The following is an 11,521-nucleotide window of genomic DNA, read 5'->3' on the forward strand; positions in this document are numbered from 1 at the left end:
GCTGTCAAGCTGTGGCAGCTGCTGTCTTTGCTGCCCCAACAGTCTGTTCTGTGCTAATGGTGACTTGTGCACTCCCATTTATTATACAGTCGTAATGAGCAGTGTCCTCAGAAACACAATCTCAGTTAGTGGATTTACATACTTCGTTGTGTGGGTTCTGCAAAATCAACACCAGCAGAATTAGCAGCTGGTTTTCTGAAGATTTGGGAGGAACTTCTTTGTCTCTGAAGTTTGGGCTAATTATCCAATGGTGGGGAGTCATTCGCATCCATCTCTGTTGAGCTCGTGCTCTGTGTCCAGAATGCCTAAGAAATGGGGACACGAGAAGGGGTAAGAATGATATATGTTTTAACCCATTCATTTCCACGTATTCATATCGCAGGGCTTGTTCTCTCCAAATTAGAGTGGTGACACATTGCGTTCTAGTCAGAAGCTTTGATTTTTAATAGATAATAAGTGATTCCACAGTTTTCCACTTAGAGATCAAATATTTAAGCTTTTCTATATCTAGCTATGGAGATAATTTCCTCTAATCTGATACTGAGTTATTAAAGAAGAATTTTATTTTATAAGAAACTGTCTCTCTAGGAAAGATTTAAATTGGTAAGAATATTCAGTTCAAAAGATCCATGGTTCTATCACTTTTGTTAAGAGAGGAAATTCCTACCATTAATAGGAGCCAGAATATTCCACTCATGGTGTTTTCAGGCTTAAATCAGTGCGAAGAATGGAGAAAGGTGTGAAGGAGAATAATTCCCTTTGATGTCCTGAGACGGGAATGGATCTTTTGAAGCCAAGCGCATTGTTTCAGTTTCAAGGGAGCTCCATGTTCCAGGAAGATTAGCGGCCTGTACCCCATGAGTCTCTAACAGCCAAAACGCTCATAATGCCAACTCTGTCCAGGGCCAAGATTTCTCATCTCACTGTGACAGCGGTGTGGCCACACATTAACTAACAGTGACTCCAAAGTGGAGTGCACTTAGCACCTAATGTGTTTCTTCACAGGGTCACCCACACTGGAAACTCCGGGCTGGACAGCAGTTCATTCATTCATGGTCCAAACATTACTTGCTCTTAGAGAATAGAAGACACACAGTAGGCTCATAATTGCGGTAATTGAAATAAGATTTGGAAGGGTCAGCTGGAACTGGCCATTCAAGGAGAGAAGCAGAGCAGTTCTGCCTCAACCCATGGTGTTTGTTTGCAAAAGTCGTAGTGATCGTCCTCTGGAGGGAGAGGAGGAAGGTGTCCTGGGACGAGTGGCCTGTTGTTCTCCTTGGAGGTCCTCATTGGTTTTGTGGTTTTCATCCCCTTCCTTCTTCCCTCCCCTAATACATCACAAAGATGCTCTGGATGAAACGTGGGTCTCCCTTCCTGCTGCCTCTGCTTCTCAGGGGCATTGATGACAAGTGCTGGGCCCGCACCGCATCACTGGGCAGGTCACGAACGCCTGGGGCCCAAACACAAGGGAGGAATGCTTGCTGACTCTGACTTCCCCCTCACCAGCAGTGCAGAGTATGTTTTAGAGAAGGTTTTAATATACTGGGATCCACGGACGATGCCTCACCTTACAAACATATTCTGTCACTGCACTGCCACAGCGTCACCCGTACTCACCACAAGCCACCTGAGATGCAAAGACTGAGAAGATATTGACAGTGTCTTCACCAACAGCAGCAACAAAAGAGACAGGGCTATAAAATCTGTGTCATGAGAAAGGGCTTTGTTGAGCCGGCTCTGAGTAGTCACATGTTGAAGAATTGAGAAAATGCTCACTAATTACAACTCCGGTTTTCGGCTGAAGAAAGTCCTAGAGCATAAGCTCACCTAGTTGATAGAATCTGGGATTGGGTGTGAGGACCTTGTTCTATATCCTATTTTTTTCCTGTACCTCTATTCATCATCAGATGTGCAGAAGCCTTCTGTGCAAATGTGGACTGTTTCTCCGGTTACCCACACTGTTCTCTGAGCACCAGCACAGGTGACAGAGAAAATGAAGTGATTCCTTAGACCTGATGGCACCTATAAGCTAGAGGCTTCAGCTCTTGTGTGAGAATATGAATCTGGGGTATAGGCTTATTCTGATTTGTTTCATTTTTATTTTTTCTCTTCCTTTTAACAGATGAAACGAACATGAACATAGTAAAAACTACAAAAGAATGTTTCCTTAGTACTTAGACGCTGTAGTATTATCTAGTGAAAGATTTTGAAAGGGAAGTGAAGGGATTTTGAAAGGGATCCAGGAAATACCAAAGGCGAGCACTGCGGATACACTGTGCAAATACCCGGGAGATGCCACCAGAATGTTCTTCTCTGAGAATAGAAAGGTCACTAAATTCAAAGGTGTGTCATCCCTAAGGCAGTAATGGTATAGATAATGACCTTAGACATCTTCTCTTTCCTTCAGCTGTAAAATGGAAATCATAATGGTACTTACTGAATTGCTGTGAAGGTTAAATGAGTCGGCACATGAGAAGTGCTTAGAATGGTTCCTGGCACAGACTAAATGCTCCCTCTATGTTCGGTTACTGTGCAGGTCACATCCTACTTGGAGGATCATATTCTCAATGCTTCATTTTCATATTCTGTAATCTTTACAACAAGTTTACAAGGAAGAGTCTTACTAATAATAAACAGGACTGCAGAGATTAGACATCTTGCTCAGAGGCATGCATAGAGTATAAGTCCTTCCCGAGCTCTCCATGCTGCCTGGTAACAGATGCCAAATGGTACCCATGACGAGCGCCCACTGAAGGGGTGATGGTTTCCTGCGGAAGATGAACAGGACTTCAAAGAAGAGGTGGTGTCTTAACTGAGAAGGAAAGAATGTACTCCCGTGGTGAAATTTACCAAGCAGACATATTCATATCTAGAGTGCTTGGGGAATAACCTATGCTTGAATTTCTGAGCAAGATAGTCCTGGATTAGAACCCAGTTTTTCAGCTAAGTGAGTCTGGGAAGATTATTTAACCATCTAACTTCAGCTCTCTCCTCTGAAAGATAACAATAATATAGCATCAGGCATACTGAGTTCTTAAATAAGAGAATGCATCTAACGAACTTGGTGCTGTTTCTGGCACATAGCATGTATGTGCTGACTACAGATTAATTATTATTGCTGTGTTCTGCTAGGGACTCTGTGTGAGGAGGGACTGGGGCACAATGCCTGGAGACACTGGTACCCTGGGTTAGGTGACCTCTCTATCTCTCTCACATTATGTTACTCACACGATGCTGCTGCTTCTTCCTCTTCCCCCTTCTTCTGTTCTTTTCTCCTTTTACTCTCTTCCTCCTCCACCTCCTTCTTTTAGAAAAAATATACATAGTAAATATTAACCACAATGACGTCAATGATACTGCTTCCCTGTTTTACCTTCATTATCATTATAATTACCCAACACATAAAAAGTTTCATGTAGTTTTTTATGTAATTTCTATAATCAGTGAACATTTAGGCTTTATTCTAAGAGGATTGCATGATGCTAAATTACATACATAAGGTTAATCATCAGTCTAAAGCCCACCTAATTAAAACTAAGCCTTTCTCTAATTTTATATCAGGATATTACCCTTTTATATATGTAATTGAACATGTAATCAAACATTAATATGGAAATAGCCTAACTCCTTGAAAGGAAAGGCATTTATTTTATTCAACTACACATGCCCTAAAGTGTTAGGATATATAAGTTAACTAATGAATATCTATTTTGAATAAAGATTGATCTGATGGTATGTAATAATGTCCTTGCAGATTCAGTATGACAGCCTATGAAGATGAAGGGAGGAAGGTCAAAATAGTTCTAAACAGGGGTATGTGTAAAGTTTCATGCACTATAGTACTAGAACCCCTTAATCATGGGAAATAGTGCTAAGCCCTATTTTTTCCTCTCTGTCATAAAAAGGGAACTATAGAACCAGCATCTTGGCTGCTCTTCATAAGTTGCATGCAATAAATTTCTCCTTTGGCGCCCTATTCCCTCCATAAATGCTCACAAGAATCTGCATACACATTTACTCTGGTTCTTTACATGACTTCAAATGTTGGGCTACTCTTATAAAAATAGCACCTTGAGTGTATGGTAAAAGATTCTATATGTTTATAGCTAACTGATTTTCAATAATGTGCCAAGAACATTCATTAGAGAACCCTCTTTCATAAGTCTTTAGTAAATGGTGCTGAGAAAATTGGATATCCACATGCAGAAGAATGAAACCAGATCTCTTCTCTCACCATATACAAAAATCAACTCAGATGAGTTAAGGACTTAAACGTAAAACCCAAAGCTATAAAAATACTAGAAGAAAACAGAAGGAAGAAAAAGCACTTCTGGGCATTGTTCTAGGCTAAAATTTTAAGGCTAAGCTTTTGGCACATACACTAACAAAAACAATAGACAAGTGGGGCCATATTAAACCACAAGACTACATTAAACTCCAGCACAGCATAAGAAACAACCTACAGAATGGCAGAAAATATTCACAAACTATCCATCTGACAAGGGAATAATATTCAAAATATACTAGAAACTCAAAACAATTCAACAAGAAAAAACCAAATAATTCTGTTAAAAAAGAGGGCAAAAGAAATGAATAAACATTTGTCAAAAGAAGACATACACAGGACCAAGAAGTGTATGAAAAAGTGTTCAATGTTGCTAATTATCAGGAAGACACAAATCAAAAACACAATGAAGAATCATTTTACAACAGTTACAATGGCTTTTACTAAAAAGGCAGAAAATAAAAGATGCTGAGGTAAGAAGAGTACTCTTACACACTGTTGATGGCAATATAAATTAGTAGAGCTATTATGAGAGACAGTGTGAATATTTCTTAAAAACCTAAAAAGAGAACTACTGTACAATCTGGCAATCCCACTGTTGGGCATTTATCCAAAGAAAAAGAAATGAGTATATCAAAGTTAGACCCACACACCCATGGTTACTACAGCACTATTCACTGTAGCCAAGATCTGGACTCAATCTAAGCGTCCATCAGTGGACCAGTGGATAAAGAAATGAGATCAGATATACACAGTGGAACACAACTAACTCAGGCATAAAAATCACGAAATCATGTCCTTTACAGCAACACGGATGGAACTGGAGGTCCATATGTTAAGTGAAATAAGCAAGGCACAAAAAGACAAGCCCTCATGTTCTCACTCAGGCGTGGAAGCTAAAAAACAAGTTGATCTCCTGGAGGTGGACAAGAGAGTGATTAATGCCAGAGGTTTGAAGGGGCACAGGGGCCAATAAAAAGAAGTCAATCAATAGGTAGAAGGAATAAATTCCAATGACCTACGGATGAGTAAGGTTAACTATAATGTGTTACATGTTTCAAAATAGCTGGAAGAAAACACTTGAAATGTTCACATAGAAATGATAAATACTCGAGGTGATGAACACCCCAAATATTCCAGCTTAATCATCACACAGTGTGTGCATGTATCATAGGATCACATGTACCACATAAATGTGTAGGAATATTTGTGTCAATAAAAAAAGAATCCTCTAAGAAGCTTCAAGAACATTTGTAAATGCTCCTACTTCATTGCTGACTGGAACACCTGTTTTAGGGTTATTATTAAAGTCTCCATTGAATAACATTCAGTTATAAAAGTAGGCATTTTTGAAAATTTAAAAATAATGACAAACTATATGTTAGCTCAGAATAGTACAGACTTCTCATAATGTTGAACCCAAATAAATATGCCATGAATGTCTGAAAAATATTATTCTATGACGTCTCTTAGAAAACAACCATGAGCATCTGAGGGAATCCTACAAAACCTCTCAAAACAGAGATGGTTGCCTTTTGTTGACAATTATTCAACGCTACTTCCTGTCACTTCATCAATCCATGATTATTAACCTTGCCCCAAGATGAAATCTATGTTTTTAGTGTTTTGCTCATCACATAGATTTAATTTACCTGTGCCTTTCATGAAAATATGTCCATCATTTTGAAATAAACATAAAAACTAAATGACATTAAAAATGAAATAGTTTAATAAAAAATAGAAACATGAAATAAATACACATGAAAGAATATTCACATTACTAATTTCTCAGAAACTAATTAAAATAGGACTTATTTCCTTCATATATCTTGTATTTTTTCACTCCTTTTGCTATTTACTCCTCTTTTAGTAAAAGAGGAAGTATTTCTTTCTCAGAACTTACTGTCACACATTTTTAAACAAAATATTTCATTATTTCTGAGTCTAGACTAATACTACTCTAAGGATTGCTATTCAGAAAAATATTTACAAGGTATGAAACATTCATCAGTAGCCATATAATACAGATTATTATATGTACACAAGAAATATTAAGAGCAAATGTCCTTGTGATAAAATGAATCCTTTTCTTCTGGGTAGTAATAGGGTTGTGGGATCAAATAATCGGTCTATTTGATTTCTTTGAGGATTCTCCATACTTCTTTTCAAGAAGGCTGTATTAGTTTGCAGTCCCACCAGTAGCACTTATTAAATACCAATTACCACAGCCTTTGATTTAGTTTCTCTTTGAGTGGTTTTCTTTTCTTAACATCTTCTGCTTTTATATAATGATATTTCTCCCAGACAAGAATATTAAACGCTTATTGTTACTCAAGATACCATATGATAGGATGCTTTAGGCAATATGAATCCTTCTTATAATGAATAGTTTTTTAAAAGACAAATATTTAAAATCTCTCTTTCAATCCTGAAATCTTATTACTTACTCATGACATGGACTGCCATCTTGGCACAGGTGACTCAAACATTCATGGCCCCAGGCCAGCTTTCTCCTCTGGGCTGTTCACCTTTCTACACATCCTCCCGTCTAATACGGACTCCTGGATGGCTCAAGAGCATCTGTGAGTCCAGGGGGCTTTCCCTTCCCAGGAAACTGTCATGGTTCAGCCCTTGGACTCCTGAACTGAATTAAGCCAATTTTCCCACTTCCAGACTCAGACTTTTCCATTCCACTTCTCCCACAACATAATCACAAAACAATTTAACTTTAGGTTACAGAAAAATCACCAACAGTACGATTAATGGGTCTTTGAAATCCCTCAGTGAAAGTTAAGAACTATAAACATTAAATCAGTGACTCCCACAAGGGTGTAATATGTAATTACTAAAGAGATGACAAGGAATCCTGGTGGCATCCACTGAGAGCAGCATGTATAAAAACATGCGAACTAGTTAGGAAAGTTGGGAGCCCGTAAGTGAGACCAAGCATGTTGGATCTAATTCATGATTACAAAGAAATAGGTTAGGAAGCAGGAAACTTTATTTACTGTAATATTGTTATACATTAAATTATCACTAACAATATATAATTTGACACAAGCTCAGTTTCAATGCAAAAAGTATTGAGAATTAAATCTTGATGGAGATCTATGCAATTACATTTACTTCACAACAAATACCTTATTAATTAATTCATAAAATTAAATAAATATTTAGAGACTCTTGCCATAAAACACAGAATAGATTGATAGGAAGTTTCACCTATCACTTCATTATTTTCACCTCTCCCAGAGATATAGCCCATTAAAGAAAATAAAATCTTGGAAATGTTTTTTTTTTTCCATAAGTTGACAGACTACATAATAGGAAAACTGTAACTCATTCATCTGTGCACTCACATAACAAGTATTCATTATGTTTGAGGTGTGGTTATAGCTGCTACATCGTAAATGACATATGCTACTCAAAAAAATTTTAATTTAGAGAATAGAATATTAAGTTTTTTGATTTCATAAGGAATAAACTTTTCCTTAGATCCTACAATGTATCTGTGGAGATAATAGCATAATTATGAATAGTTCTGCTATAATAATATGTGCTATGTTCATATACAATTATACATATTTTCTATATATAATTGTATAATACAATTTATACACAGTAGTACTATGGTTATATATAATTGATTTATTATTAATAGTACTATTATCATAGAAATTCAATAATATCTATATCATATATAAATGTCATTAATATTTATTGATAATTGTGGTCAGAGTAATGCAGAAAGTATACTAGAAATTCAAGTACATAGTAAATAATGGAAAGATAAAAGAAATTATTATGTTCAAGGTGATCAACTGGTAGCAAGTTAGTAACTTTTAAGAAAAAAGTGATATAAATATTTACAAATATTTATGCATATATGAAAACAAAATTTTCCTATGCATACCTAATCATATATGACATGTATATGTCATAGTCATCAATAGAGAAGTCATCCTGGAGGATATGAGGAAGGGGTGTGTTTGATATCCACACTACTGTGCCAAATAATCCCTAGAATCAGGGTGTCAGCAGCCTTGGTGTGATAGCACGGCAGGGGAATAGCACATCATTTTCAAGGGTTACTGTGTATCACACCTTTCTCGCCCTCATCATATGCATTCTCTCATTTGATAGCCCCAAGTCTTCGAGGCATATTTTATCTTTTCTGTATTAAAGTTTTTAAATGTTCCCGGGTGTGGTGGCACCACAGGAGGATCACTTGAGTCCAGGAATTCTGGGCTGTCATCCATTAAGCCAATCAGGTGTCCACACTAAGTTTGGCATCAATATGGTGACCTACTGGGATGGGGCGGGGGGGGTCACTAGGTTGCCTAAGGAGGGGTGAACTGGTCCAGGTCAAAAATGGAGCAGGTCAAAGCTCTCATGCTGATGAGTATTGGGATCACAACTGTGAATATCCACTCACTCCAGCCTGAGCAACATAGCAAGACCCCATCTCTTAAAAAAGAAAAAAGTTTTAAAATGTCAACAGACTTGCCTAGCACCCCACAACTAAAGATAAACTAAGATTCTAATTGAATTTCTCCTTCATTCTAATTCTTTTAACTACTGTGTCATGGAGATTTACATAGGAATTTTTCAAATAAAAACATTATTTGTTAATTCTTGTATGATCTTTGTCTTCCGTGCCCTCTTTTGTCCACTGAAGGTAAATATTATCTGGGTCAGGAAAATATCTGGAGTCCAACAATACAGACTTCATCCGATAAGGTTATAATTTCATTCAAAATTAAGTTCTGGTTGATTTTACTTTTCTTTGAGTGAATCTGAATTTTTATTTTAAAGAGTTATTAAAATACAAATTATCACATAATATATATTGATTACCCACTGGGTACACAGCCCTGTACTATATTTCAAGGATAGAAAATAGAGCTATTGATGTTTTTTAGTATAAACAGCATGGCACAGGATTAACATGTAAGACTGTGGAAATGCATTACACCAGATGGGAAGAGAATTCTTGTTGAAAGATGACAACTATTCTTGATGTTTACAAAATGTGAGAATACTATAGCCTAGTAGAAAGCATCTGATATCAGATTCCTGATTGAAGTGTTTTAAAAGGCCTATAATATTTTAAATAATTAAGAAAAATGTAAAATATTTACTTAAAATATTTTGAAATTAGCTTGTTTAGTAATGGAATTAGCTAAGGAAACTGAAAATTAAATTTGATGAAAATTGGCAAAAACCAAAGAGTGGACCCTGGTTTTGACATTTGTAATTAACTCCATACAAATATTTGTTTAATCAGACAATGTGGTTAATCACCAAGGTGAAATTGAAAGTTACCAACACTGAATGCTGGTGTAAAAGTTAATAAATTCAGTTCATAATCATTATACACATGCTAGTTATAATAATTTACTGTCCATACCAAATCTTTATAAGCATTGTAATTAAATATAAAATGCACATTAGAATTATAATGAGTAATTAGGGCAATATAACTAATATGCATGAAAGTCCCAAAGCTCATTAAAATGTTAAAAGACAAAACCTGTTCTACCTAGAGTTTTTGCATATTTTCTATAGCTAAATGAATGCGAGTAGAATCTGTGTGTTGTTTCGGCACTTTTAGTTTTTATAAATTATGCATTTACTATGTCCCAGAAACATTTGATTCTAAATGTTTCTAAATTTGGTCTAAATAAACCAAATACAGGTTTATTTCCATTTTGGATGAAACAGAGCTCACACACACACACACACACTCACATTAAAGCAGATTCCTTGATTCTATTACTAGACCACCTCATAGAATTACTTCACTCAGAAGAACATAAAAGCATAATTGGCCCTTATTTTATGGGGCACACACTGGAACACTTTGGAAAGAGCTTGGAAATAACAGACCCAATGGGTAGCATTGTCTTCACCAGCCTCCCCATTTTACAACATAGTCATACTTTCTGCTATAAGTTGTCTTTAAAAAACAAAATGGTGAACTCAAATTCAGGCAGTGAACCCCCATTAAGCACTTAAATAAAAATAATAACAAAAGCAGCGCATATTGCTTCTAACGCTGTTCTGGACACTTCCATTCTATGTCTTTTATAAACAAATACATAAACTGCTTCTTATATGCACAATACACATAGATCAACAGTCTAGTTAATTTAAAAATCATATCTGCAATTTATACACAAAGTAAATAAATTATTTTGACTAATAAATACATTTCAGGTTGAACTAATAACAAGAGATTTATAGTTAAAAATGCTTATTTTCTTAAGCATATCCATTCATTTGATCAATATACAACTCTGTATGTCTATAATATATAACTTTTTAGAAAATTTTTCAGCTTTAATTGCAATACTAGATTAAATATATGCAGAAATTGTGCTATTTTCATATTCTTATGAAAATGTATTCATTGAAAAATACTTTGAAAGTGGTTATTATTAGGAAATGACATTGATATCAATATTTAGCCAAATAATACAAATGTATTCAGTTATTGCTTATGCATTACATGAATATATTAAGACTATCCACATTAAATACTAACTCATTGTAAGCTAGAGGGTAAATTATAACAAGATTTTAGAGCCACAGTATTATATAGAGATAATGTATTCATTGATTGCATTCATTTTTCAATAAACATTTTATATACAACATATAGAATTAGAGAAAATATACTACTGACAACAATCAAGAATCTATAAGGAACTCAAATTAGCAAGAAAAAAAATAACTCTGTTAAACAGTGAGCAAAAGACATGAACAGGCGTTTTCCAAAAGAAGATATACAAATGGCTAATAAATATATGAAAAATACTTAACATCACTATCATCAGGGAAATACAAATTAAAACCACAATAAGATACCATCTTACACCTGTCAGAGTGGCCATTAGTATAAAGTTAAAAAACAATAACTATTGTCACGGATGTGGTAAAAAGGGATAGCTTATACATAGTCGGTGGGAATGTAAATTAGTACAAATTCTATGGAAAATAGCATGGAGATTCCTCAAAAATCTCAAAGGAGACTTACCTATTGGTGCAACATTCCCAATACTGGCTATCTACCCAATGGAAAAGAAGCCATTCTATATCAGAAAGCCACCGGCACTCATATATGTTTAGTATAGCACAATTCACAGTTGCAAAGATACGGAGCCAACCTAAGAGCCAGTTCACTGATGAGCAGATAAAGAAAATGTGGACTTTATATGTCTATGTACATATATA

General features: G+C 35.6%; 1 protein-coding gene across 1 annotated transcript in view; it reads left to right on the top strand.

Annotated features, from left to right (window-relative positions):
• The window catches only part of NEGR1 (neuronal growth regulator 1), an 811,656-nt gene that overhangs the window by 599,138 nt on the left and 200,997 nt on the right, over nt 1-11,521 (top strand). The gene's annotated exons all lie outside the window — the stretch shown is intronic.

The sequence above is a fragment of the Otolemur garnettii genome, unplaced genomic scaffold (genome assembly GCF_000181295.1).
Source record: "Otolemur garnettii isolate 467f Iridium unplaced genomic scaffold, OtoGar3 scaffold00010, whole genome shotgun sequence".
NCBI lineage: Eukaryota > Metazoa > Chordata > Mammalia > Primates > Galagidae > Otolemur > Otolemur garnettii.